This window comes from Lepidochelys kempii, chromosome 15, assembly GCF_965140285.1.
Source record: "Lepidochelys kempii isolate rLepKem1 chromosome 15, rLepKem1.hap1, whole genome shotgun sequence".
Classification (NCBI taxonomy): Eukaryota; Metazoa; Chordata; order Testudines; family Cheloniidae; genus Lepidochelys; species Lepidochelys kempii.
Genome location: NC_136394.1, coordinates 6,934,575 through 6,962,475, shown reverse-complemented (window position 1 = coordinate 6,962,475; position 27,901 = coordinate 6,934,575). Strand labels below are relative to the sequence as shown.

The 27,901-nt window shown below is 51.9% G+C and overlaps 1 long non-coding RNA gene across 2 annotated transcripts; it reads right to left on the bottom strand.

Moving 5' to 3' along the window:
• Positions 1-1,794: 1,794 nt before the first annotated feature.
• LOC140898742 (uncharacterized) lies at positions 1,795-27,858 on the bottom strand. 2 transcript variants are annotated; one of them, XR_012155084.2, is made up of 5 exons: positions 27,537-27,858; positions 5,608-5,778; positions 4,619-4,787; positions 3,520-3,641; positions 1,795-2,194 (listed from the first exon to the last, which is right to left on the bottom strand). It is a non-coding gene; the product is annotated as an uncharacterized LOC140898742 (long non-coding RNA). The 2 variants fall into 2 exon arrangements; XR_012155083.1 differs by lacking the exon at positions 27,537-27,858 and having other exon boundaries at positions 5,608-6,232.
• Between the last annotated feature and the right edge of the window lie 43 nt (positions 27,859-27,901).

The following is a 27,901-nucleotide window of genomic DNA, read 5'->3' as shown; positions in this document are numbered from 1 at the left end:
GCCAGGCTCTGGGGCCCATGCGGAGTGGGATTTGGGAGCTCCTTGCACCACTGCTCCTTGCACCCTCCAACTCCATCCTTCGTCCATCAGAAACCCAGGGCCCTGGTTTACTTTGGTGCAGTCAGATGAGAACAAGCTTATACGGTACGCGTGTCCACACTTCCCAGCCTGCACCATAGTCCTGACCTGGCATGCACTGAGCTCAGTGCAAAACCCAGTGTGGATTTTTGGGTGGGTCTTTTTTCTGACTATTCCACAATCCGGATAGGATGCCCCCAGAACTTCCTGGTTCTACCTGCCCTTCTGTGGAATTGAGACAGGGAGAAGCAGAGCCCCTTCCGGAGCCATGACTACTCCAGTTGTCCACCACCTAGCAGCTCCAAATGCTGCAGCAGTCCTCTAGCTGGATGGCTCCGGTGCTGCTAGCTGCAGAGTTGGAAGCTGTTGTGTTTTGGGATCATTCCTATGCAAAATACTGGTGCTTTTTAAAATAGGGTTTGTACAACAGACCCAATCCTTGAGTAGATTCTTGTAGAAAGACAAGTTCTCTCTGGGGTTCTATTTTCTACTGCTATTTACCTCCCCTAATCTCTCTCACATGCACACTGTGCTTCTTGTGCATGGTCCACGACACCTTCTAAAGCCAAGATACCCAGAGCACGTAGGCTCAGTCTCTGCTACAGCCCCTGGCATGGTCCCTCCTTTATCACTTGGCTTTGGGATTAGCAGCCACCTTCATCTCTTTACTTTCCCAGAGCCTGCTGATAAATTCTGTCTCAAAACTCCAGCTCTGACTGACTCATTATCAGGCAGCCGGGTAGAGAGAGTGGTCCTCCATGATTAATGCTTATCAGGCCTTTAAATGGTTCTTTCTTTACAGTGACAGCGGCGCCTTGTTCAACAAAAATAAATAAATACATAAGTAATGTGACCTCCCCCCCCCCAATGTATATGAAAGGAAATGGAAAAGCTCAGGGCTGGATGGAGCTTTGGTAGAAGTGTAGCACCTGGGCGTTGTAGGCACTATAATGGTAGCAGCATCTTCATTCTCCTTCGCAAAGCTGCTTGCTGAGCATGGCTGAATTTGCTAAGAGTGAGCACAGACAGGAAAGGTCAGCATGGGCCGGAACTCGGTGATGAGCCTAATATAAAACCATGTCTTTCTCCCTCAAGGAACCCTTCTGCTCTTAGATCCTTTGGTGTGATTCTGTTACCGTAGTGTAAGGGGCAGAGTGACTTAGTGGCTAGGTCTCCAAACTGGAATTTAGGAGACCCAGTTCCTAATCCTGGCTCTGACCTGCCTAGTGTCCTTGGGCAAGTCCCTCTTTGTGCCTCAGTTTCCCCCTCTGTAAAATGGAGATAAGGATACTCATTTTCTTTGGGTTTGACTGATGAGAAGTGTTGTCTAAGAGCTAGGTGGTCATATTGACATAGCTCCAGATTTCTTCTCATGCTTCATATGTCACTACGTGTTTCTAGCAGGGCCTAAGTTGTGCCTTAAAGGCAAAGTTATTGTGTTGTAGATACCATTATTTGTACTACTTGCAAAACCCCACCAGAACCCCATTGTGCTAAGCGCTGCACCAACAGGAAGACGGTCCCTGATATCTTACAATCTAAGTCTAAGACAAGAGGCAACAGTCCCCTGATAGACGAGGAAGTAGAACCTGATCCCAGTCCAGGGTCTGGCCCACTCTGCTTCTGTAGTATGAGGCACAATCAAAGACAGACCAGTTCTCCTGCAATTCCCTGGGAAAGAATCAAAGAGCAGCTCATTTTATTGCAGCACAACAAATCCTGGGATGTGCCCCCAGCAGTCCAACTGCCACACACGGTGAAGCACAGCGCCTGTAAGGACACAACCTGGGTTGGGTGTTGCACTGTGGCTGCTCACACCCAGGCTAGGCTACCCCAGGGCTGATCCCCTGTGTTAACGCTGCAGGGAAGTCCTCCCCCTCTAGGCAAATTCTGCTAGACTCTGCTTCTGCTGCACTGTGGGTGACGCGAAGGGTTTTCAGTGTGCCCGGGTTGTGCCGATGCAGCAGATCGCTCTTCTCTCCATCAGCGGGCAGTTCCCTGGCTGAGAATCCTGCCTTTAAGTGTCCTCACCCCTTTGAGATGGGCCTCAGCTCGTTACAGCTCGGTCAAGCCAATTCCCCCAGAGGAGTTTCCCAGACTAACAGCAAGGATCTAGCTGCACAGTGGGTTAGTGGGGAAAAGAGAGAGAAGGTGACATCAGATAGGTTCACGGGCTGAAGGCAGACCCACAAATCCTGCACCCTTATACAGGCACCTAGGCCACATGACCTAGTGGGACTCTTGAGTCTGTAATGGAGGGAAGAGCGTGGACCTGGATTTCCCCTTTTCTAGAACCCAGCTGTCTCTCAAGAGAAGAATAACTCATCTTGGCCACTTCCCCTTTTCCTCTGAGTTGTTTTTATAGTCAGTGACCTTTTAACCCTCTCCTCATCTTTATGGGGATGATAAAAGTGTTAGGACAGCCCTCCCTCTGCCATCTCAGGCGCAAAGTGACAGGGGACAGGCTGTCTTGTACAGAGGAGACAGAGCAACCATTGGAATGGTCCTTTGCCCCTAAGCTCTGGGTCCTCTTTCTTTCCCTCTTCTTACAAGGTGGGGGCAGTATTGTCAAGAAGGGATTAATTGAGGGAGGCTAGCCAGGGCAGGAGGCTGGGAATTTGACTGACTGGGAAAGTCTCTGAGAGCTTAAAAGCAGACAGTGTCCCAAGCCCTTTGTGAACATGGGAGGTGGGCGTCAGTCTCTGTTTTTTAGCAGTATGTGATCCTAGGGTTGGGTGGGCCTGAATGGTGCCTGTATCTCCCAGGGCAAGTGCCGCTCTGCAGGCTGTGTGTCCTGTAGCTGGGAGCGGAGCCCTGTGTAGGCTGGATGGCATGTGCCCTAGGGTCTCAACTGATCGGAGATTTGGAGGCCAGCATCTAGCTCCCTGGCTCTTTTGTATGTCCCGCCTGCTTGGGAGACAACTAAAGGATCTGCTGTGTGTTGGGGGGCGACGGGGGGCTGGGGAGGAACGTGGATAACGATAACCTGGGAGCGATGCACTAGGTGCGTGTGCAGGCTCCGCAATGTTTGATATATTTTTAAAAAATAATGTTGATGGATAATATCAATCTTTGTTTTCAAGCATTTTTAAATTTTTATCTCTTAAAGTTTCGCCGTTGTGCAAGATTATAGGGGTTTAGCATCCCCCCCCCCCATTGTTATCACTTTAAACTTTCTTACTTATGGGAAATTATAGGAGGTCAGCCAATAATCATTTAATGACCGTTGATGTTGAGATTCAAAGCGTTAAAGCTTCAGAATGGCTAAAACACCCATTCCCAACATCCCACGGCAAACGCACAAAGTAAATATCCTTAAATCAAACTCAAATACGTTTTCAAGCAGCATTTTTCTTACTCTGCCAATCGGTAAATTTGGATGATTATCAGTGGAAATATTTTTTCCTCTGTCTGTTCATGCGCAGTGCAATCGACATTTACCGCTAAAATCGAATCCTTCCAAGGTGTTTTATGTGCTATCTGTGCTCTTTGCCACCAGAACGTGTCTCCCCAGCTAACCTGCTTGCTGTTTATTTCCCAGATGCTTTGTTCTTTCTAGAAATCTTGAAAGGGAAAGAAGAATGTGCGTCACTGACTACGCAGAAGGAAAAGGAGCAGGGAGTGATCAGATGGATGCGAGTCTGTGCCCCCTGCTCACCATACTCCCAGTGTTCGGTGTTATCATCCAATGCAAGGAGCACTGCTGCCCTGGCTGGGCAGACAGAACGGACTAGGCTGCTTGTGTATTTCTTCTATCTGTAAGTGCACTGATTGTGAAACAGTTCAGGGGCATCTCTCCTCTCCCTCCCCCAACCTTGTGGGCCGAGATTCCTCCCCTGGAGTCTTGATTGGCCGCAGACTGGGCTGCGTGGGTGGGTTGGTAACCCCACCCCTGTTTATTAATATGGATGAGGTTTTGCCAAGTCCTGGCTGTCACCGAGTTCCCACCTTTGATCATGAGGCGGCATTCCTGTCTCCCACATGTTAGGCTGATCAAAGGCAGCTGCTGCGTGGACCTTCCCCAAGCCCCTTTACACACACACCACCCAGAGAAGGAAGCTGAGGGTAGAAGAGGGTTGGGAAGAGGGACTGGGGGGCACTGTTGGGTGGCTTCCCTTCTCCTGACCCACCTCACACACACAAATGGAGGGTCCCAACCACAGCCACTAGGTTGACCAGTTCTAGTGAAAGAGGCTGGCTTTGCAACCTTAGGAACTGAGAGCTAGGGAATGGAGGCAGGGTGGTCCAGGGGCTCGTCTGCTAGCCTGCAGTTTAGGGGACACAGGTTCGATTCCCTGCTCTGTCACAGACTGCAAGTGAGAGCTTGGGAAAATCAGTTAGCCTCTCTCTGTCTCACTTACCCGTCTGTAAAATGGGGTGCCCTGCCTCACAGTCTGGAGCATCAGTATGGTGAAGATTGTGAGGTGCTTGGGTACTATGAATTTAAGTATCTTGTGCAGGGCAAACATCCCACCAATATGCCTCCCTCTGTCTTGGAAGAACCATCCAGAGGGAGAGGTCAGTCTTATCCATGTTTTACCTTCCTGCTCCGATGTCTGAGCAGCCAATCGCCACATTTGTTCAGTCCCTGCTGTCCCTGGTGACATTAGATAGGTAGACAGATCTGTCCACCAGGCACGAAGTGAGACTCATCAGCTCATTTCCCAGAGGCTGGTGAACAGTCATCAGATAATAATGATTTCTGGATCCTTAGGAACATAGGAATTGCCAGAGTGGATCAGAGCACCTAGACCTTGCTGCCACTAGCAAGGCTAGAAGCATCAGAGAAAGGTGCAAGAGCCCCCACTCCCCCACCCAGCAGACAATGATGGAGTAACCTGCCTCCAGGGAAAGTTTCTTCTTAACCCCTGTTAGTTACAGTCTGGGTTATGCCCATCATAATTATTAGTACTAAAAGTATTGCAGAAGCACAGGTGGGTTTGTGTCCTTTCCAAAACTCTTGTTCATTTCTTTAATCCATACCACACTAACTTTGTCATTTTTCTTATTATCCATATCAATGTCCAGTCCCTTTCTGAATCCCTTTAAGCTTTTGCTCTCAATCATAACTTGTGGCAATGAGTTCCACAGGCTAATTCAAATAAGTGACCTAGTTGGGGGCGGGGGAGCTCCACATCCCAACTCACCTATTTACTGTTGTTGTTGATTATGGGATTATCACAGTATTATGATAGCACCCCATGGCTCCAGTTAGGAAGGGGACCCCGATTGTACTAGGCACTATACAAACAGACAGAGAGAGAATCTTGGCCCCAAAGAGTTTACATCTGGAAGACACACAACCCAGCACAGGGAGGGGATGGGGATCCGACACACAAGTATTTCTATTTGCTGCCCTTTCCCAGAATACTCTTCCCGAGAGGAGTGTGTTTGTATCAAACAGGAACACACTCGCACTCTTCCAGCAGAGACCAGCACGGGCGGCATTACTGCCCTCTGGAACCTTACAGCAGTTCATCCTCCCAGCTGCCAGCGCAGCAGAGTTATTCTGTGTGGCTGGTTAATCACCTGATCACTGGCACAAGTATTATCTGCTTCCTGATCAGGCTGGGACAGGCAACAGCAGAGGAGGCTGGTCCGAGTCCCAGCAGTCCAAAAGATACACAGTACAGGGGATCCCCTCTTGCCCAGCTTTGCTCTCGGTGCATGGACCAAAGAATGGATGTTCATCAGGGAGCCCTGCTCAAGAAACAAGAGAGGTGATGGAGGCCCTTCAAGAAGGCTCCTAGTTCTTCTGCATCTCTGTTCAGATCCTTGTGCTGGAGTACCCCTCTGCAGGAGGGGCGGGGAGAGGGCAGGCCTATAAATCACTGTATTTCAAAGGCTTCCCTGTCACTCCACAGGGCCTGTAATTTTCTTTCCCCACTCCAATGTAACCCCCAGTTGTTTATGAATCGCAGCAGCCCCACGGTGGGAATGACGTTGATCAGTGTCAGCTGCGTGTGCCCCTTCAGAAGGCATCTCAGGGGAGCGTTGCCAACCCCACACTCCTGTTGCTGCTCATGTACAATGCAGGCTTCCTGGCCTTCTTTGCTACCCAGCAGCCAGTTCGCATTCAGCCTGCAGCCGCACATGGTGAAAGAAAGGAAACAGCAACGTTTACCAACTCTCTTCCACAGAGTGATACTGACTACTAACGCTTCACGGGGGTAGAGTGTCCGCCAGCTGCGGATCTCAAAGCACCTTCTAAAACTGGGTAAAAGTGACGTCAGGGATGGATTTGACCCCAGTAAATGGTGTTACACCAAGGATGAATTTAGCCCATTATCCGCATTTAACAGAGGGAAACAAGCGCAGGGAGAAGGTAAGGGTCTGATTTTCTTGAGCATCCCCCACTGAAGTCACTGGGAGCTGGGAATGTTTCGTACCTCTAACGAATCAGAGCTGTGAAGGCTCAGGCTTTCGAAAGAGCTCACGTCCCATTTAGGCACCAGACTAAGGGACAGTTTTTCAACAGTGCTTAGGAGGCTGGATTCTGAGCCTTCAGAAATCTGCCCTAAGGGCACCTCTCCACGGCATGCTTCTTTCAGCAGCATATAGACCACGTCCGCATGTGGCCCCCCAGCAGGGGTATAAAAGCAGCGTAGACCATGAGGCACGGCTTAGGGGAATAAAGACATGCCTGGAGGATGTGGGTATCTACTCCATGCCCCTAGTCTCCCAAACAGTGCCTCCCTGTCGGCACTGCTATTTTAGCAGTGTAGCGTTTGCTGCTTCCCCACTGTTAGAGTCTTTCCCTGCCATGGGGAAAGGGTCTGGCAGGGGAAGGCAGTGGGGAAAGGCTGAAGCATTCCCTGCTACCAGAGCCTTTCACTGCCATGTGTAGCAATGCCCCACAGGGCGCGCACAGCTCATTTTTCACTGTGGCATGTAGCTACATATACACTACATGCCGCCACCAGGGGGCGCGTCGTGTAGATGAAAACTACTTGTTTCTCAAACCACTAGACAACACAGCCTCCGAGCATGTCCATGTTAATCAGAGCAGGGCCCGAAAGCAACCAGTTTTGAACGGTAACGAGCAGTTTAGAAATGCTGTTTGAGAGGAAATGACAACACAACAGAGACCCTTCCGCTGCCACCATGCCCCAGTGAGGGGAGTCAGGCGGGTGTTCTGTGTCTGGTTCTGTGTCTGGGTTATTTGGCTGGGCTTTCATCTCATAGGCTCCGGCCACGCTACCACAAGACCACTTCTTTCCTTGTGTGCCTCCGTCTTTGTTTTACCTGCTGTCTGTTGGCTTATTTTGTAAGTGGAGCTGTTTGGAAAATGGGAGATGAGGTTTCCACGCAAAATTTCAATTTTGGGGAGAAAAATTCAAAATCCAAGAATTTTAGTCAACCCCCTAGATTTCAATTTGAAAGTGCTGCCGGGGTGCCTCACAGGAGTTGAATTTTGGGGTCCTCATGCTCACATTCTCCACTGTAGGCCAGGCTCACTGGTCTCACTCCATCTCCCATGATGTACCACGGTTCCAGTTCTTGGAGAAGGGAGGCAGTGCATCATGGGAGGCCATGGTGCATACTGGGAGATGTAATCTGGTCAGACTACCAAAGAGACCAGCCCATAGAGGCAACAGGTACATGAGGCCACCCAGCTGCAATTACCATGAGTCCTGTTCAGGAAGGACAGGCAGGGCAGAAAAGGTGGGGAAGCTGCATTGTATGTAAGGGAGCACTATGACTGCTCAGAGCTCAAGTATGAAACTGCAGAAAAACCTGAGAGTCTCTGGCTTAAGTTTAGAAGTGTGAGCAACAAGGGTGATGCTGTGGTGGGAGTCTGCTATAGACCACCGGACCAGGGGGATGAGGTGGACGAGGCTTTCTTCCAGCAACTCACAGAAGTTACTAGATCGCAGGCCCTGGTTCTCATGGGAGACTTCAATCACCCTGAGAGCTGCTGGGAGAGCACTACAGCGGTGCACAGACAATCCAGGAAGTTTTTGGAAAGTGTAGGGGACAATTTCCTGGTGCAAGTGCTGGAGGATCCAACTAGGGGCAGAGTTCTTCTTGACCTACTGCTCACAAATCGGGAAGAATTAGTAGGGGAAGCAAAAGTGGATGGGAACCTGGGAGGCAGTGACCATGAGATGGTCGAGTTCAGGATCCTGACACAGGGAAGAAAGGAGAGCAGCAGAATACGGACCCTGGACTTCAGAAAAGCAGACTTTGACTCCCTCAGGGATCTGATGGGCAGGATCCCCTGGGAGAATAACATGAGGGGGAAAGGAGTCCAGGAGAGCTGGCTGTATTTTAAAGAATCCTTATTGAGGTTACAGGGACAAATCATCCCGATGTGTAGAAAGAATAGTAAATATGGCAGGCGACCAGCTTGGCTTCACAGTGAAATCCTTGCTGATCTTAAACACAAAAAAGAAGCTTACAAGAAGTGGAAGATTGGACAAATGACCAGGGAGGAGTATAAAAATATTGCTCAGACATGCAGGAGTGAAATCAGGAAGGCCAAATCACACCTGGAGTTGCAGCTAGCAAGAGACGTAAAGAGCAACAAGAAGGGTTTATTCAGGTATGTTAGCAACAAGAAGAAAGTCAAGGAAAGTGTGGGCCCCTTACTGAATGAGGGAGGCAACCTAGTGACAGAGGATGTGGAGAAAGCTAATGTACTCAATGCTTTTTTTTTGCCTCTGTCTTCACTAACAAGGTCAGCTCCCAGACTGCTGCACTGGGCAGCACAGCATTGGAAGGAGGTGACCAGCCCTCTGTGGAGAAAGAAGTGGTTCTGGACTATTTAGAAAAGCTGGACGAGCACAAGTCCATGGGGCCAGATGCGCTGCATCCGAGAGTGCTAAAGGAGTTGGCGGATGTGATTGCAGAGCCATTGGCCATTATCTTTGAAAACTCATGGCGATCGGGGGAAGTCCTGGATGACTGGAAAAAGGCTAATGTAGTGCCCATCTTTAAAAAAGGGAAGAAGGAAGATCCGGGGAACTACAGGCCAGTCAGCCTCACCTCAGTCCCCGGAAAAATCATGGAGCAGGTCCTCAAGGGATCAATTCTGAAGCACTTAGGGGAGAGGAAAGTGATCAGGAACAGTCAGCATGGATTCACCAAGGGCAAGTCATGCCTGACTAATCTAATTGCCTTCTATGACGAGATAACTGGCTCTGTGGATGATGGGAAAGTGGTGGACGTGTTGTTCCGTGACTTTAGCAAAGCTTTTGACATGGTCTCCCACAGTATTCTTGCCAGCAACTTAAACAGGCTGTATGAATGGACTATAAGGTGGATAGAAAGTTGGCTAGATTGTCGGACTCAACGGTAGTGATCAATGGCTCCATGTCTAGTTGGCAGCCGGTATCCAGTGGAGTGCCCCAAGGATCGGTCCTCGGGCCAGTTTTGTTCAATATCTTCATAAATGATCTGGAGGATGGTATGGATCGCACTCTCAGCAAGTTTGCAGATGACACTAAACTGGGAGGAGAGGTAGATACGTTGGAGGGTAGGGATAGGATACAGAGGGACCTAGACAAATTAGAGGATTGGGCCAAAAGAAATCTGATGAGGTTCAACAAGGACAAGTGCAGAGCCCTGCACTTAGGACAGAAGAATCCCATGCACCGCTACAGACTAGGGACTGAATGGCTAGGCAGCAGTTCTGCAGAAAAGGACCTAGGGGTTACAGTGGACGAGAAGCTGGATATGAGTCAGCAGTGTGCCGTTGTTGCCAAGAAGGCCAATGGCATTTTGGGTTGTATAAGTAGGGGCATTGCCAGCAGATCGAGGGACGTGATCGTTCCCCTCTATTCGACATTGGTGAGGCCTCATCTGAAGTACTGTGTCCAGTTTTGGGCCCCACACTACAAGAAGGATGTGGAAAAATTGGAAAACGTCCAGTGGAGGGCAACAAAAATGATTAGGGGACTGGAACACATGTCTTATGAGGAGAGGCTGAGGGAAGTGGGATTGTTTAGTCTGCGGAAGAGAAGAATGAGGGGGGATTTGATAGCTGCTTTCAACTACCTGAAAGGGGGTTCCAAAGAGGATGGATCTAGACTGTTCTCAGTGGTAGCAGATAACAGAACAAGGAGTAATGGTCTCAAGTTGCAGTGGGGGAGGTTTAGGTTGGATATTAGGAAAAACGTTTTCACTAGGAGGGTGGTGAAACACTGGAATGCGTTACCTAGGGAGGTGGTAGAATCTCCTTCCTTTGAAGTTTTTAAGGTCAGGCTTGACAAAGCCCTGGCTGGGATGATTTAGTTGGGGATTGGTCCTGCTTTGAGCAGAGGGTTGGACTAGATGACCTCCTGAGGTCCCTTCCAACCCTGATATTCTATGATTCTATGATCATTTCCAGACTGAAATATTTTGGTTTTTCAGGTGTTCAGTTTTTCACCGAAAAATTGAAATTTTAGCCAAAAAAAAAAATCACTTAAGCAAAACCCAACTTTCCACCAATAAACAGTTTTAACAAAAAAATTTCTACCAGCCTTACCTGTAAGCTTTTCAAGGCCAGGACAACCTCCTGTAATGTGTACAGTGTCTAGCAAAGTAGGGGCCTGGCTTCTAGTTACTACTGTAAGAATATGAATAGTTTAACCATGTTCAACAGCAGCAGAATTTAGACCAGCCACCACCCCCTGGCTTTGATCATGACTATATAACACAACTGTAAAACTGTTGGGGAAAAAATGAAGGGGATGGATCCATGCACAAGATGCTTAGTGTGTGCGATCATGTCTCCCTCTAGTGGCTTGGCCTAGTAACTGTAACAGCCTGCTACTTAGTCAGACCTGATGGAGTTATTCCTTTAGTTTCGGTGTTAAGGACCTGTGCTCTTGGTGCTGAAGGCCCCAACTTTGATCCTTCCACGGTGTTTGTATGGAGGTAGCCAGGGTTTGTTAAACATGGAGACCTTGTGCATGGCTTCACTAATGCACAAAGTGGGGGTGTTCTCTGAAGTGCTGGAATTCCATTGGCATGCCATCATGTCAGGGGGATATAATGTGGCACTGGGAGGGCAACTCCCCCGCCCACACACACATGCTCTGTGTGCCTAGCATATTAAGCAATGCTGAATCAGTGAACCATCTTCCAGACTAGCTGATTGTCAGGTGCATCTGTGTGAGCAAAGGGTGTCGCTCACTACCAGAAAAGAGAGGCCCAGACAAGAGGCCAACCTGCTGGGAAAAGGCAGAGGAGGAACTAGAATACAGATACCCAGGCTCACTCTGGCATGGACTCTGGAATATACTCAGCCCCTTGCCTTTGCAGAGAGGAGATTGTCACTGCCACTGAAGCAGCTCTTGCCTGTGAACATACACTAATGCTAGGGAGATGAATTAACCACAGCGAGGGGGCATCACATACAGATCCCACACAGCCATTGGCCCCCAGAAATACAGGGCTCTCCTCAATGAGCTAGGAAGGAGCTTCATTAACTCATCCGCTAAGAGGAAGTGCTGTCCACTCCAGCAGGCTTGACATGGGGCTGTGATGTATGTGCGAATGCAAGTGAATTCATTAAAGCTTCATCCTGTCTGGAAGAAACCAGCTCTGGTCACTTGGGGAGGGAAATTGACTTGTTCTTGATCTGCTCCCATCACCTTGTCAAATGGTCTCCTGGTTGTGGGTCCTTGGGGGACAGAAAGGGATGACAGTTAAGCTCTAGTATTAACTCCCTACTGATGCAGCTAACACATCTCCAGCCCCTGCAGCAAGTGGTACTGATCCACTTGCTGCTTCTGCATCTCTACTCCTGGCATGAAGCTGCTCTTAGGGTGCCTCTCAGAGCTCTGGCCATCTACTTGTTGCCAGGGAAAGGAGTGGCATGAGACTGCCTGGCAAGAACAGCAGGGGCACTCACAGGAGCTTCCCCCTTGGGGTCTTACCTTCCCCGTTCACCTTCACCAGCGTCCAGCTCCAGACAAGTTGCTCCTGATCAGACAAGCATGAAGGTTCCCCCGGGGCTGTGTCCGTCCTTCCAGTCGTGGACTAGCAGTTACAAGCCTGGAAAACCCTGCCTCTCTGATGAGTAAAGTTCTACGAGTTGTCTCAGTGCCAGAGTTGCAGCCAGTGTCCCTCCTATCTCCAGGATCACAGCTTCTGCAGGAGTCTGCTGACCTTAGCCATTCTGGCTCCCCAACCTTGCCAGATGGGCTGGGATTCATGGCCTCTGATGGGATCTACCAGCTGGTTACAGGATTCCATCTCCTAGCTGCTATGTACTAAGAGTCAAAAAGCGCATAGAAGAGTCTTTCCACGGATGTCAATGGGCTTTGAATCAGGCTGTAACTTCCCTATATGTCCCTACCTAGTTGTACATAGGAGCTGCAGTATCTGCCTGTCTTATTAAAGGGTCGACCTTTCTTTTGCCCTGATTCCTGCTGGCTAAACTTCAAGGACCAAATCAAAAAGCATACGTCCTTTTTTCTCCGGGCGTGTTAGCCACCTGGGGGAGAATCGCAGCCCCTCCATCCCCCTGCTGTGCAATGGCCCCAAGACTCTCAGGCTCCCATATCTGAAGGTGGTTTGGAAAGTTCAGCCGCTTGGCTGCAGGCAGCCCATAATACTATTTAACTGCAAGGTGACCCCTGCTCTTTTGCGCGGTGCCATTCCCCGTCCAGCTCCTCCGATGAGCAGGTCACCTAATGCTTTGTGACAGTTCGAGTTGAACGTACAGAAGGACCATCTTGTTAATAGCCCTCTTTCCCCCTCTCCTGTTGGAAGCACAATTCAGTGTCACCATTCCCCCCCCTTCCCAGCCCCCAGCTTCTTGATGGCCTTGATGGAGAGAGGTCCAGGGAATCAAGAAGGCAGGAGAATGACAGCCAGAGCTATGGCTGCCCAGTCCATTAGGGGCCCTGAATGTTCTGATCTGATGGCCACCATCATGGAGATGAGGGGGGGGGGAAGCGGGAGAGCAAAGACCCAGCTGCTTGTGCAGTTTCTGGGAATCCCAAGGGTCCTCGATGGAGCCTATTTAAAGGACTGGAAGGGAACAGACCCACTAAAAGACACACATCTCTACAGTAAATGCCTGCTTCAAAAAACAATCGGTGTAACCCCTTCCTAGATGCTAGGTTTGATCCCAAGAGCAGAGTTCATTCCACTTCCGTTCGCAGGATGGTGGGTGCCTGGCCTAACCATGGTGCACCTGGCACACTTCCAGGATCTACCTGAGCGTGTCCTGCAACAAGGAAAGGGTTAAAGAACAACCTTTCTGGGTGACAGAGGGCACAGACTTCCAAGTGCTTGGTATCCATGCCTGGAGCGTTCAGCTCCTCGCTTCTCTTGAAAATCTGCTCATTTCTTTATAGAGCTGAGCCCTTTTGATAATCTTCCCCGCCCCCCGAGGACATCTGTGTGGTGATCCTTCAGAGAGGTGAGTTCTCATCCCAGCTCTGCCACTGGCCTGCTGTAGGCTCTCAAGCAACTCACTGCCCCTTGCAGTGCCTCAGTTTCCCCAGCTGTAAAATGGAGCTTGTGCTCCCCACCCGCCTTTGCCAAGAGCTCTGAGAAGCAAAGAACTTGGCAGGGCGTGGTATCAGCATGTGCCCTGCCTTTGCTGGGCTGGGCGGAGCGGCTCTTTGTTGGCTTGTGATACATTACAGAACCTCCTGCTGACAAGTTAACTCCCTGGGAGACTTTGGGGCCTTGTCCTGGCTGCGCAGTGTCGGGGAGGCTGGCATTCACTGGCCCAACAGAGGAGGCAAGGCTGATTCACGGTCAGCCTCATGGCAGCTAGGTGAAACCCTGCTCCCTGAAGGCCAGATCCATTCCTGCATGGGTGCAGAGGCAGCTTGTGCTTTCCCAGTTCAGGAGCAGCTGGGGCTTGGTTCAGTCCCCTCTGCAGGCTGCCCCTCATTAGCTCCCCCCCCCCCTCATTTCAATGCCCATTGGCTTCAGTGGAGCATCCCTGATTTAACCCCTTGTGGATTTGGTTGCCTCAGCTTTTTCAGCCAAAACCATGTCCTTTTGGGGATGCTACAGGGGGAAAAACCCACCAGGGTTTGCCTTCTCCTGCCCCCAATATGCCCCTCCCCTCTCTGGCCTGCCCTGGAATGTGCCATGTGCTGTAAGGGAGGGGTCTCCTGCAGAGGCTCTGGGTCTGGTGGAGGCCCGTGCTGTGCTGGGGGGATTGCCCAGAGGGGAAGGTATTAGGCCTGCCTGGGATGGGGTGTCCACCCCACACTCACCCTGAAGGGGTTCATGGAGGCCAGATGGGCCAATTAACCTGTTAGGCAGGCTCAGTGGAAAGCCCTAATTAGGGGAAGCTCACCTGTGTGGGAACAGATGGGCCTTCTGTAGCAGGACAGGGGGCTGAAGGGATGCAGTCTGCTGCCACTCCCTGGGAGAAAGGAGGTGGCCAACCCACAGGGGGGCGGGCAGGAAGATAGGAGGGGGCTCAGGGAAAGGCAGTGAGGTCAAGAAGGGAACAGACTTTGGCTGCTGGCGAGAGGGTCCCTGACCTGGAACCAGGAGTAGAGGGTGGGACCTGGGGAAGTGGCACCGGTGGGGGCAGTGAACTGGAAGTCTGCCTGGGTCGCTGTGTGAGTGACAGGGACTTTGAAGGACTAAACCCACAAAGGGGGAACGCTGAGCGACCTGGCTGGGGGGCTGAGTCAGGAAGAGGCCACAGCAGCTTCTGGAGTGAGAGAGGGGCTGCAGACAGAGGTGGAGGGACAATTTAGAGTCGTGGGGAGAGGTGTCAACCTGGTAAGTTATTCCGCAGAACAGCCAGGAGGAGGCGCCATACCTGCGGTGAGCAGAGCACCCCATCATACTGCCCTAGATCCCCTTTGTGCCAGCCTAACCCATCACCATGGTATCTGAGCTCCTACCGTAGGTGGGAGTTGTGGCTGACACCCTAGTTATTCAGAGACCTTACGAAACTGGGTGACTGGGCAACAAAAAGTCAGATGAAATTCAATGTTGATAAATGCAAAGTTATGCACCTTGGAAAATATAACCCTAACTATGCATACAAAGTGAGGGGTCTAAACTAGCTGTTACCACTCAAGACAGATGTTGGAGTCATTGTGGAGAGTTCTCTGAAAACATCTGCTCAGTGGGCAGCGGCCGTCAGAGCAGCGAACAATGATTGCTAAGAACTACTAGGAAAGAGAGAAGACAGAAAATATGATCATGGCACTATATAAATCCATGGTATGCTCACACCTTGAATATGGGGGGCAGTTCTGGCTGCCCCATCTAAAAAAAATGTATATTATAATTGGAAAAGGTACAGGGAGGAGTTACAAAAATGATTAGGGTATGGAACACTTTCCACAGGAGGAGAGATTAAAAAGACGGGACTCTTCAGTTTAGAAGAGGCAACGGCGGGGAATATGTCAGAAGTCTATAAAATCATGAACGCTGGGGACAATGTGATCAGGGAAGTGTTATTTACCCCTTCACATAACACAAGAACTGGGAGTTACCCAATGAAATTAACAGGCAGCAGGCTTAAAACAAACATAAGGAAATATTTCTTCGCACCACGCACAGTCAGGCTGTGGCATTTGTTGCTGGGGATGTTGTGAAGGCCGAAAGTATAACTGGGTTAAAAAAATAACTAGCTAGGATGCTGGCGAATCGGTCCATCAGTGGCTATTCGCTCATGTGAGTTGTCTGTCTTAAAGCCCCAGCTCCCAGAGTCAGGGGAATCAGTGGGGAACTCTAACTTTTTAAAATGAATGCAGCTTCTAGCCCGTGTGATTGTAGAGAAAAGCTTTGAAAACATAATCTAAGTGTAACCTCAAGGGCCAGAAAGCAAATTAAAAACCATCTCCTGATATTTGAGGCCCCCCATTTTTTGAAAGGCTTGGAGTTAGCAATGTTGGGTGCCATCATGGTCTTTTGGACCAGAGAGAGAAAATGAAGGCTGGGGCCCCCTTGCAGATGTTAAAGATCCACTGGTAATTTTCACGGGAGTTGGGGTCAGCCCAAGTGTCTGGGCCACATTCCAGGTTGGGTAAGTACACTCCATCTCCCTGCACGTCCCCTGGGGAGCTGCGAATGGAGAGAAGTTGCTGGTAATTTGCATCCCTGTAGTGTAAATCGGCAACACTCCACTGCAGTCATTGTGACCACCACACCAAGTCTCCGAGTCAGCGGAGCGATGCCGATTTCCACCAGCTGAGGAGCTGGGCCTTAGTCAGATTAAAGGCCACGGAATTACTGTCTAATATCGAGATGCCTTCCTGAATCCATCCCTGAATCCTACCCCTGGTGGTTGGGCTGAGTTGTCTCTCCATACAGAGATGGCAGGGGCTGCCCTGGGCCTCCAGGGACCCACAGCGTCTTGGAGAGGACAGGGGAGGCAAGGACACGGTCTGGACATGCCAGCATCAGTGTGAGCACGGTTCTGTCAGTGCCGGCCCTCACTCCGAGTGACGGGTACGACAGCCCTGTGAAGGGACAGGAGGCGAGGTGCGGGGAGGGAGGGAGACCGGCTGGCTGGCACCGTGACACTGCCCAGAGACTGCTCCGTGAGGAAGGCTGGGTTCTGTTTGCCAGTATAGTTATTGGCGCATGGGTATCTTCCTTTCCTTGTAGCCCGCAACCCCCCCAAGACACAGATGACTATGCTGCCAGCCAGGGAATGAGCAAGGGGGCTCTAAGAAGTGGAAAGAAGCATGCAGGGGAAGGCCAGGGTGGGAATCCCCCACCCTTTATCCAGGGCTGCTGCCTTCCCTCACCTGTGCCTGCAGTTGCAGCCCCATAGGGTTCCCGCAGATCTCAGGCCCCCTTGGAAAGCTGTCACCGAGCGACAGGGCATCATGCCAGGTACATCCTTCTGCCTGCCCCAACCTCCTAAGCTGGAAAGGTGGGGAAAGGTCATGGGGCCAGTGGTGAGAAGTGCCTCCCTGGAGGGAGGTTTTTTTGCTGGGATCACTGTTAAATGGGGAGTGGCAGGGGGTGGATCTGTACCAGGCCCCAAACAGATAAAGGGAGAGATTACCTGATTCATCAGCATTTGGCAGTACTATCTGGGTGCTAGGAAGGCTGGATTGTCCCCGAGAGGAAGCAGGCACGGCCTCTGCCCATGCTGCATGCCCTCTGGGCATAGAGGACTTCCTTGCTTTGCCAGACGTCGCTTGCTGCAGGGTGTGCAGACCCTGTTGCCCCCTGACAGTGACTCAGGGTTTTGGGCACCACCCTTGAAACACCTGCACAGAGTCTGATTCTCAGGGGGCGGGTGCTCAGCACCTTCTGAAAAGGGGGTGTCAAACTGGGCACCAAAACATGGAGAGACTCATCTCCCAATCCCAAAATTTGGCCTTAAAGGACTGATCCGGAGCTGGGGCTGGCTTCTCGGGTGATGTCAATCCACAGAGTCAATGGAGCTACACTCACCTGCAGCCATGGAGGAACTGGTGATCCCCCATCACCAGCTCGGAAGGGAACAAAATGGGGTGCTGGTTGCTGACATGTAGCAAACAAATATCCTTTCTGCCAATCAACTCTTCTAAAGGAACAGGGTCTGGATACATGTAGGATGCTAGCGAGCTCAGCAACGTCAGAGCTGTCAGTTGTGGAGAAGGTCTAGCCAGCCAGGGCAGGACTGGTCCTTGCTGGATGTCTCCCAGTTCTTTCTCCAGCCCCAGCAACTGAAACTAGGAAGATTGTTCCAACATCTCATAGACCTCACCGTCAGCACGCCAGCCTGTCTACGATACTTCTCTGGTCCCCGTAAAACGATAGGCATGGTGAGGTGCTCAGATGCTTTGTGGGACAGAACAGGGCTATTCTCCCCAGTGTACAGATGTGGAAACTGAGGCACAGAAAAGCTAAGTGACTTGCCTCAGGTCACACAAGAAGTCGTAGAGGAGCAGGGAAATGAACCCAGATATCCCAAATCCCAGGTTAGGGGCCCAAACCACTGTGCCATCCTTCCTTTGGAGGGAGTCCGTCTAACTTCCCTGTTGCTCAGCTTCACCCCACTATGCCTAGGTATACCCCACCTAGCGTTGCCAACTTTGAAATATTTAAAAACCAGACACTCCAGCAGGAGCGCCAGAACCTCCCCTGCCCCTTTCTCTGAGGCCCTGCCCCGCCTCTTCTCCCAAAGCCCTGCCCCACTGTTTGCTTCTCTTCCCCCTCCACCGGCCGCTCGCTGCTTTTCTCCTCTCACCCCTCTGTGCCTGGGTCGGGAGGGCCTCACCTGCAGAACCAGGGCTGGGAGCTGCAGCTGCCCAGTGCAGATAGGATGTGGCCCCAGCTGAGTAGGGGCTGGTGCGGGTGATGACCCGGTGCCTCCCCACCTCCTCGGCCCGCAGCAACTGGACATTGGGTCAGTAGATCTGACTGGACACTGTCAGGTCCCCTTTTTGACCGGACTTCCCTGCAGAAAACTGGTCACCTGCCACCCTCCCCCCACCCTCTGGACCCTATGCCTATCTGATGGAGAACACAAGCCCAACTGGTCTTTAAGGTTAGGAGTCAGGAGTGGAGTTCTGAGATCAGAATCAGACCCTAGGTCTTTTCTGGATGGGGCTGGGGGGAGTCATGTGGCTCTTTTGTTAGGTTGGGGGTTTCTCTGGTGCAGTTCCAGTAGCACGAAGCAGCTGTAAGCTGTAAGCCGTAAGGTATAGGGGAGAGTAGAGGTGGCACAGAGCCAGTGAACTGGCCAGAAGAGCTTGGCAAATGTCCCCAGCGTGTGTAAGGGCAAATTGTGCAACAGCAATGGTCCCACCACGGGTTTAAACATCCCACAACACAGCCAGGCCCATGTACACCCATCAGACTAACATCAGAACAAACCACACCTGGGGACTCTCTTCCTCCCTGCCTCTGGCTCAGTCACTCCTGAATTTCAAGACTCCCTGCTGTGCATCTAATTTTGAATCTTAGGGCATTAGACAAGCAAAGAGCTCCCTCTTCGGGTCACGAGTGGCATCGCTGCTGGAGGTCTCCACTTTTATTTAAAGTGTTTATTGGGGTAGACACTGGTTTTCTTCATGCTCAAATAAATGCTCATGCTCAAATAAATTGGTTAGTCTCTAAGGTGCCACAAGTCCTCCTTTGGTTTTCTTCAGTGGAATGAAAGTGTGTAGGGACTACAGTAATGGGCACTACAAAAACAGGTAGATGGAAGCAATCCTGGGGAAGTAAAATCACCAGGACACCTAGATGGTAAAGTAAACCTTCGGCAAGGTGGAACCAGCAGCAACAAGGGCCAGGTTCACTATCTAGGGCAGTGCTCTTCACTATTCTTGAAGTGGGGGCCACTTTGGCAAAAAACCTTCAATGTGAGAGCCACATGGGGTGGGGCCAAGGGGTTCGGAGTGTGGGAGGTAGCCCAGGGTAGGGCAGAGGGTAGGATGCGGGGGTGAGGGCTCTGGCTGGGAGTGAGGGCTCTAGGGGGGAGCTGGGGATGAGGGGTTTGGTGTGCAGGATGGGGCTCAGGGCTGGGGCAGAAGGTTGGGATGCAGGGGGAAGGGGAGGGCTCTGGCTGGGGGTGTGGACTCTGGGGTGGGGCCAGGGATGAGTTTGGGGTGCAGGCAGGCTGCTCTGCGGCTGGGGCTAGAGGACTCCTCCCAGCCCTTCCTCCCTGCAGCAGCTAGCTCCAGGGGAAGGGGCTCTTTTTTGCCCCCCTGCCGGCAGGCGGCACGGGAGCTCCGGGGCCAGGGGAGAGGCCCACAGCAGCCCTGCAAGACCCAACTTGCTCCCCTCCCCAGTTCCTGCCCACCCCTACCTCTCTCCTCTCCAGGTCCCTGCTGTGTGGCCCTTTAGAGCTGCTGCATGGCTATTTATAGCCTGCTGCAGGGCCAAGCGGCTCAGAGGGAACTTAGGGAGCTGCGCTTCAGGTCGATGAGAGCCGCCACTGGCTCACAAGCCTTGCAATGAAGAACACTGGTCTAGGGGTTCCTTTTCAATAATACCACACAAAACCGGCTTGAGCCCCCACCCAGTGACCTGGGACAATTACACACTACCCCCTGGGTGCCTCTAAGAGGCAATACTTCCCCTCTTGCAAGCACAGAGTCTCAGTGTAGCAAAACCTTTTAATAAAAGGAGGGAATTAGCTCAGCATTAACTTGGGAAGACACTGCAGCTCGGGCTCATGAACAAACCAGGAGCAAAAGACCCATCCCCAAGTAAGTTGGGCAGTGTCCTTTTCCCCTCACAGTCATAAGTCCAGCAACCCAAAAGTCCCTTTAACATGCCTGTCCCTTCTCTGTACCCCACTCACAGTTGCTGTCCTTGGCCAGCGCAGCCCCAGAGTTCAGAGTTTCAGCCACAGAGTTCACCTCCCACCCTGCGTGGAAGGGGACGGGTAAGGAGGCACCTTACACCCTCCGCTGCTCGGGCACTCGCTCGTCGCCCCAACAGCCCATAGCCTTGCCTCTCTGCGGGGCTCTGCTCTGGCCCTCTCCACCAGCCGCCCTGCTGGCCTCTCGCCGCGCCTCTCCACCAGCCTCCCTGCTGGCCACTCGCCACGCCTCTCCGCCGGCCTCCCTGCTGGCCACTCGCCGCGCCTCTCTACCAGGCACCCTGCTGGCCACTCGCCATGCCTCTCCTCCAGCCTCCCTGCTGGCCACTCCCCGCGCCTCTCCTCCAGCCTCCCTGCTGGCCACTCCCCGCGCCTCTCCTCCAGCCTCCCTGCTGGCCACTCCCCGCGCCTCTCCTCCAGCCTCCCTGCTGGCCTCTCGCCGCGCCTCTCCGCCAGCCTCCCTGCTGGCCACTCGCCGCGCCTCTCCACCAGCCTCCCTGCTGGCCACTCGCCGCGCCTCTCCACCAGCCTCCCTGCTGGCCACTCGCCGCGCCTCTCCGCCAGCCTCCCTGCTGGCCACTCGCCGCGCCTCTCCGCCGGCCTCCCTGCTGGCCACTCGCCACGCCTCTCTACCAGGCACCCTGCTGGCCACTCGCCATGCCTCTCCTCCAGCCTCCCTGCTGGCCACTCCCCGCGCCTCTCCTCCAGCCTCCCTGCTGGCCACTCCCCGCGCCTCTCCTCCAGCCTCCCTGCTGGCCACTCCCCGCGCCTCTCCTCCAGCCTCCCTGCTGGCCACTCCCCGCGCCTCTCCTCCAGCCTCCCTGCTGGCCACTCCCCGCACCTCTCCTCCAGCCTCCCTGCTGGCCACTCAATGTCTTCAGGGCCCTCCTCTGACATCAGCTCACCACTAGATGTCAGGGGAGAGCTCAGTCAAACTGCTTACAGTAATAACCTGGCACAAACAAAGATTTCCAGCATATTTGTAATATAATAGGGCAAAGAAAAGATGTGTGATTTACAGCAAAAAAAGGCAAGTTTCCCAAAGAGCTAGAAGATCACGCACTGGACTCTGGTCATCTATCACGTCAGTTTCTACTGTGCTATCCTCAAAAGCTGTTGCGGCACTGAAAGCTACAGGACCTAACTCATCGCTGTCCCGCACCTCATGCGGTCACTTTCACCCGTGCAAGGCAAGTGCAAAGTGGATATAAAATGCTACTGCTCTGATACGGTGGTGTTTTGCACCCACTGGTGTAAATGACTGCACAAGATGCAAGGCACTGGAGAATCATGCCCATGGTGTTTGCTTGCTACCATAAACCACGGCTGTGCTTTGTATCTGGGGGATGAAGTTCTGCTAGGAATGTTATGGGGGGGACCTGGTACATGAGTTAACCATGACGTGCTAGGGCAGGATGCCTTCCTTTCTCTTCCCCTCTCCGGATTGTGTGCCCTCCATTCAGACCCGCTGCATTTGCCTTGCATTTAAAAAGATCTCATGACATCTTTGGAATATTTAGTAATGAACTCACAGGCCAACCTCCCTGCAGGATCCTAGGCTACTGAGAATAATGACACTCACTGCCCTGGGAGGAGGTGAAGGGCTAACCTGGTGGGTGGCTACTGAGGCATAGGAGGTTAAGACCAATGTTTTCAAAAGTGTCCCATAGTTCTGAGTGTCCCACCTGAGAAGGACCAGATTTTTAAAGGTATTTAGGTGCCTAAAATGCAGCTAGGGCCCAGGTGCTTTTGAGATTCCCACTAGGCACCTATCTGCATCATTAGAAGTCTAAAGATATTTCAAAATCTGGCCTTAAGTAGTGATTTTCAGAGGAGCTGAGCACCCACAACTCCAGCTGAAGCAGACCAGAGCCACAGCAAAAAAACTTCCTGATTAAGTTGGCAAGAGTAAATGGGACAAATGCCCACTTTTGCCAAAAAAGGCAGGACAGCCAGGACAGGGCTTAAAAAAAGGACTGTTCCGGCCAAAACGGGATGTATAGTCACCCTACTTCTAACCCTAGGGTTCTCTGACGATCAGATCAAGATGTCTCAAGGTGGATGCCCAAAATTAGTGGACATTGATTTGAGGTGACAAAGTGGCAAAGTCCCAGGTGCTGTGATCTAGCAGAGGGGTATAGGGATGTTTCAGTGCTGAAAGTTCCCAGGTGCTGTGATCTTGCAGAGGGGATGCAGGCGTGTCTCAGTGCTGGGGGTTCCCGGATGCTGTAACGTAGTGTAAGTTCTCTTTCTCTTGACTTTTCATCAAATCATGAAGTCAATTATATTGCATCCATCCAAACCTGCCTTGTGTAAGGAGAAATGCTCCAACCAGATGACAGCCCTGAACAGATCATAACTAACCAGGGTCCAAGCATCAGGTGTCTTGGTCCACTTGCCAGCCAAAGCATCCACTTGTAACTAACCAGCAGTTCAGTGTTCCAAAAACTTCAACAAAAGCCGCATTTCACCCATCTTTTCTATTCTGTCTCTCCTCCACCTTGTCTGGTAAAAACTGGATAAGGAAGTGAGAGTAAAATTAACGTTCTCCTTTCCATCAAAGGTTGCTCTAAACATAAACTCTAATATTTTGACTACAAAAGGAGGGAGACTTTGATCAGGTCTAAGTTTGTTTTGCATAATCACTCCATCATAATTTCAATATACAAGCTTGTTTTGAATGTATTACTCTTTCTTGTGTTCAATCAATATACTTTCAATTTGAACAAATGCTTTCGGCTGTTTAATAAGTAACCAAATAAAACCAGAGCCCTGTTTAAAATAAACACAAACCTGCCTATTACTATTTAATGGTGGAAAGTCAAAAAGTTTATAAACACCTTTAACTCTTTGGGCCGTCCAAATCACTATCCAGACAACAGGTCCTTACTGTGCTTCCATCTAGTCTTTTGAAACAGGTCTAGATCTAAATGCACTAACAAGCGGGTAATGAGCAGCAGCAGGATCCACATGGACAGTTGGTCTGTGGCAGGCTAGTGCAGTGTAGAGTCACACCCCAGCTTGCTTTGAACTAATTCTTTGTGTATGCAAGCCCTTTAAATTCATTTTCTCTGTATTGTGGGCTGCCATGGTTCAGCCTTAGAATCACAGAATATCAGGGTTGGAAGGGACCTCAGGAGGTCATCTAGTCCAACCCCCTGCTCAAAGCAGGACCAATCCCCAATTAAATCATCCCAGTTAGGGCTTTGTCAAGCCTGACCTTAAAAACCACAAAGGAAGGAGATTCCACCACCTCCCTAGGTAACGCATTCCAGTGAAAAAGTTTTTCTTAATATCCAGCCTAACTCCTGGTGAACTCCTGGCTCTAACTGCATGAAGAATAGCATTACATGGTTTTAGAATGCTAATGGATTTTACCTCGGAATAGAAGGAAGTGTATCTCCTGCATATCTCAGTGCTGAGCAGGAATGCTGGTTGGGAATCTTTCCATAATTTTTTTTTTTAAATGCCAGTTCATTGAAACCAAAACTCTTTGTGGGAAAGGGTCAGTGCTGAAATTCTACTTTAAAAATGTTTGGAGTTGGGAATTTAGAAATTGTCAAAACTTCTTGTTTTGACATTTTCAAAAGGAAAAATCTGGATTCAAATGAACTTTTTGTTTAGAAATTAAAGTTAATTTTTAGTACATAGATGTGTTTTTAAAACCTCTTGAAATTGACAAAACATTTCAATTGATCTGCGCTGGTTTTTGTTTATTTTTTTTGATTGGTGAAAATTTTCAAGATTTTGGCTTTTCATCACCGTTCAGGATGGGAATTTGCTAAATCTCACCAAAGATGCCACAGTATGGCTTTGTGTGCCTGGTATGGGAATTCCTCAAGTCATTCTCAGGCTCATTGCCTAGTGGACAGAGCACCGGACTGAGACTCAGGAGACTTGTGTTCAATTCCTGGCTCTGCCACTGGCAAGCTGGGTGACCTTGGGCAAGTCACTTCCCCTCAGTTTCCCCATCCGTAAAATACGGATAATGATGCTGACCTTCATAGTAAAGCACTTTGACGTCTACTGATGCAAAGTGCTGTATAAGAGGGAGGTATTATTATTATTTTACCTCTCCACCTGCTCTAATACTATGGGAATTCTGCAACATACACTTTATCTGGCCAGAAAATTCAAAATACCAATGATCCCAGCGGGCTCTTTGCCCCCATCCCCAGATTTCTGCCTTCCATTTAGCACAGAGGTTTTCAAACTGTGGGGGCACATACAGGACCATCCCTAGCAGGACCCAGGACATAGGCACCGAGCCCCCCCCAGCTCTGCCCAGGCCCGCCCCCACTCCACCATTTCCCCCAAGGCCCCACCCCAACCCTGCTTCTTCCCACCCCGTCTCTTCCCCGCCCAGTTCTGCCCCCTCCCCCAAGTGCACTGCGCCCTCAGCCCTCTCCCCGACACCGCGAAACATCTGATCTGTGGCAGGCAGTAGGCGCTGAGAGGGAGGGGGAGGTGTTAATCAGCAGGGCCCACTGGTGGGCAGGAGGCGCTGTGGGGAGGGGCAGGTTCTGATAGGGGGGCTCCTCATTGCCTGCCCACCCGCCTGCCGCTCACCTCCTTGTTTCCCGCCTCATGATTTTATGGAAGCTTGAGGTCCCCCAAAGTGCGGGGCCCAGGGCGGTTGCCCCAATTCGCCGTACCCAAGGGACGGCTCTGGGCACATGCACAGCAGTCATGCCTCTCTGCACCTGGAGCTACAGGCTCATTTACAGCCCAGTGGCCACCTGTTCCAGGCAATCCGCTGATCTCCAAGCACGTGTTTCAGTCCTGAGTCACTATTTGCTGTGCCTAGCGCTGACCCCCCCACCCTGCTCTGCAGAGGAGAAACCGATGGCTGTGAATTTATTCATGCCCTTAGCTGGGGCTGGATTGGAAATGGAGACAGGACTCTGAGGTCCTGCCTGTGTGGAAATAGGGCAGCAGATGGGCCCCTGCATTACACCCGGGAGGGCAGCAGCATTTGTATGTCCCACTGCTGGGAGAGCTGGGAACACAGACAGGCCACAGCAGGACCTGCTGAATCAGGTGCACTGGTGGTGTTTGAACTGCAGCGTTCAAAAGACAGCTGGGTTCTTCCTCCTGCCCCCCTCCCAAAGAGAAGCTACATCTAACCTCACACAAGGCTTCCTATTCCCCTCCAGCCCCACCGCTCTCTGCCCCCGCAGCCATCCACCCGCAGCTCTGTCTTCTTCTCCGGCCACCCCAGCCATTACCAGCTGCCAGCAGGGCTGAGCCCACTCCAGCAGCTCCTCTGTGCAACCAGCAGCTGTTCTCAGGCCCCTTGGAGGGAAAGTGCTCATCCATCTAGCCATCCAAGCCCAATCCCTAGCAGCACAGCCCCTGCATGTAGGCCATGGATTGAAAAGAGACAGACCCCTCCCCATGAGGTGGGCTCTGCTTGCCAGGCTGGGCTCTTTCCAGCCCCCCATGAGCAACCAACCAACAACCCCCCGGCCCACACCCACCATCCTCTCCGAGCTGCCGTAGGCCATTAGCAGGCCCCCACATCTGTGGCAGAGCTGGGAATTGAACCCCTCCCTGCTAGCTGCTGTGGGGCAAAAGAGAGCGGACAGAGGGAGAATGACAGACATGCAAGCCATGCTCTGGCTGCTGAGTGTGGGGGGGACAGCAGGAAGTAGCAGGACAGAACAACACTCCTGCAGCAGTTGAGAACGCTATCTTCCTCGCCCTGATTGTCTCCATGGTTTGACTCGCTCATCTCTGATTCCATTCCATCCCTCTGCAGCCTCCTCTTGCCGCCAGAGGTTCATTCTCTCTGGATGTTCGGCCCTTGCTTTCCACAAGTCAGGGTGCCGCTGTGAGCAATTATCATGAGCGCTAATGGATTATGGCTGCTCAGCCTAGCCGTATGTAACCCAAGCCATGCATGGGCATAAAGGACACTCTGCTTAACAGTCTCCCGAGAACTTGCTGTCCAAGAACGCACACTGTTTCAGGTAGTATGGCTGGACCGGTGATAAGGCCACAGAGCCAGGAAAGCTGAGAGCAGAGGTACAAGATATTTCTCCCCTTTACAGCCACCTTCTCATTTGGTACCAGTCCCATGGCCCAGCAGCATCCAGCTCAGAAACTGGAGGCCACCGCTGGTTCTGGTCTGGCTGTGAACGGGATGAGGGAAGAGATGTGAGGAGCTGGAGAGGAAAGAGTTCTAGGTTGGGCAGAATTAACCATGCTTGTCGGCTGGGCCTCCCCCTCCCAGCAGCTAAGCCACGCGTCCTCGTTCCCAAGACATACTATTTACGGGAGCGCCCACAATGAACTCGGTGCTTTCCCGACATTCCAGGACAGGCGGGCCGTGCCTGAGAGCTCCCAACCCAAGGATCATAGAATCACAGAATAATGGCGCTAGAAGTCCGGGGAAGGGGACCACCAACCAGGCAATGTATCCACAAGCCAGTGCAGGCAGAGGCTGGGGTCAGACTAGGTGGAGGTAGCTTGGCAGTCAGTGGAGTTATGCCGATTTACACCAGCTGAGGAGCTACCTCTGTGTCTTTATGAGGGACTTGGCTATGGACAGGGCAAGGCCTTGCAGATGAGCAAGTGTCGAATAAGTGAGGGTGGGACCTCCCTTTGGCCACTGTACGTTAGGGGTGGGGAGAGCCAGTCCACAGACTCCTGAGAGGAGGGGTTTCATGCTGGTAGCCCGGCACACTGAAGTTCTCTGCTTGCACTCAGAGCAGCTACAGATGCAGTGCTTCCCTCATTCTGCCCCTGGAAAGTGCCTCAAACCTGCCCTGGAAATGCAGGAGTAATAAGACAATTCAGGCTTTAGGCTCATTTATTTCTTAGCCTCTCTGCTGGGACTCACAGTGAATGCCCACTCTGTGGTGGGTCTGTGATGCAAATAAATTGGTTAGTCTCTAAGGTGCCACAAGTCCTCCTTTTCTTTTTGCGAATACAGACTAACACGGCTGTTACTCTGAATACTACAACTCACACTTCAGGTGTGGATGTACAGACCCTTTGAGGATCTCAAAGCACATCACAAAGGTGACCAAGCATCACGAACCCCAGCGTACAGCTGGGGAAACCAAGGCACAGCTCCCAAAGTGCCTTGCCCGAGGTCACAGAATCAGGACTAGAAACCAGCTCGGACTCCCAGGCCCCCGCCCTGACCACTAGCTCACCCTCCCTCCTACCAGGAGCTGGACCGATGCCGCCAGCTCAGCGCCTGTCGCGTAGCCCCTGAGCAGGCAGGATGGGGCGTGACTTGGTCCCCACCAACCTGGGCCAAAGAGTTTCACAGCGTCTCGGGCCCATAGGGACCATTCGAGCATCCAGTCTGAGCTCCGGCGTGCTGCGGGCGGTTCCGTCTCACCCGGGCCCCCGTGTGGAGCCCAGCAACCGGGGTTAGGCAAAAGCTCTTCACCCTTGGGAGACGAGAACCAAAGCTGGGCGAGAAGGGGCCGGGGCAGGGGCCGGGGCAGGGGAAGGGCGAGAAGGGGCCGGGGCAGGGGCCGGGCGAGAAGGGGCCGGGGCCGGGAGAGAAGGGGCCGGGGCCGGAGAAGGGGCCGGGGCCGGAGAAGGGGCCGGGCGAGAAGGGGCCGGGGCCGGGGCCGGGCGAGAAGGGGCCGGGGGAGAAGGGGCCGG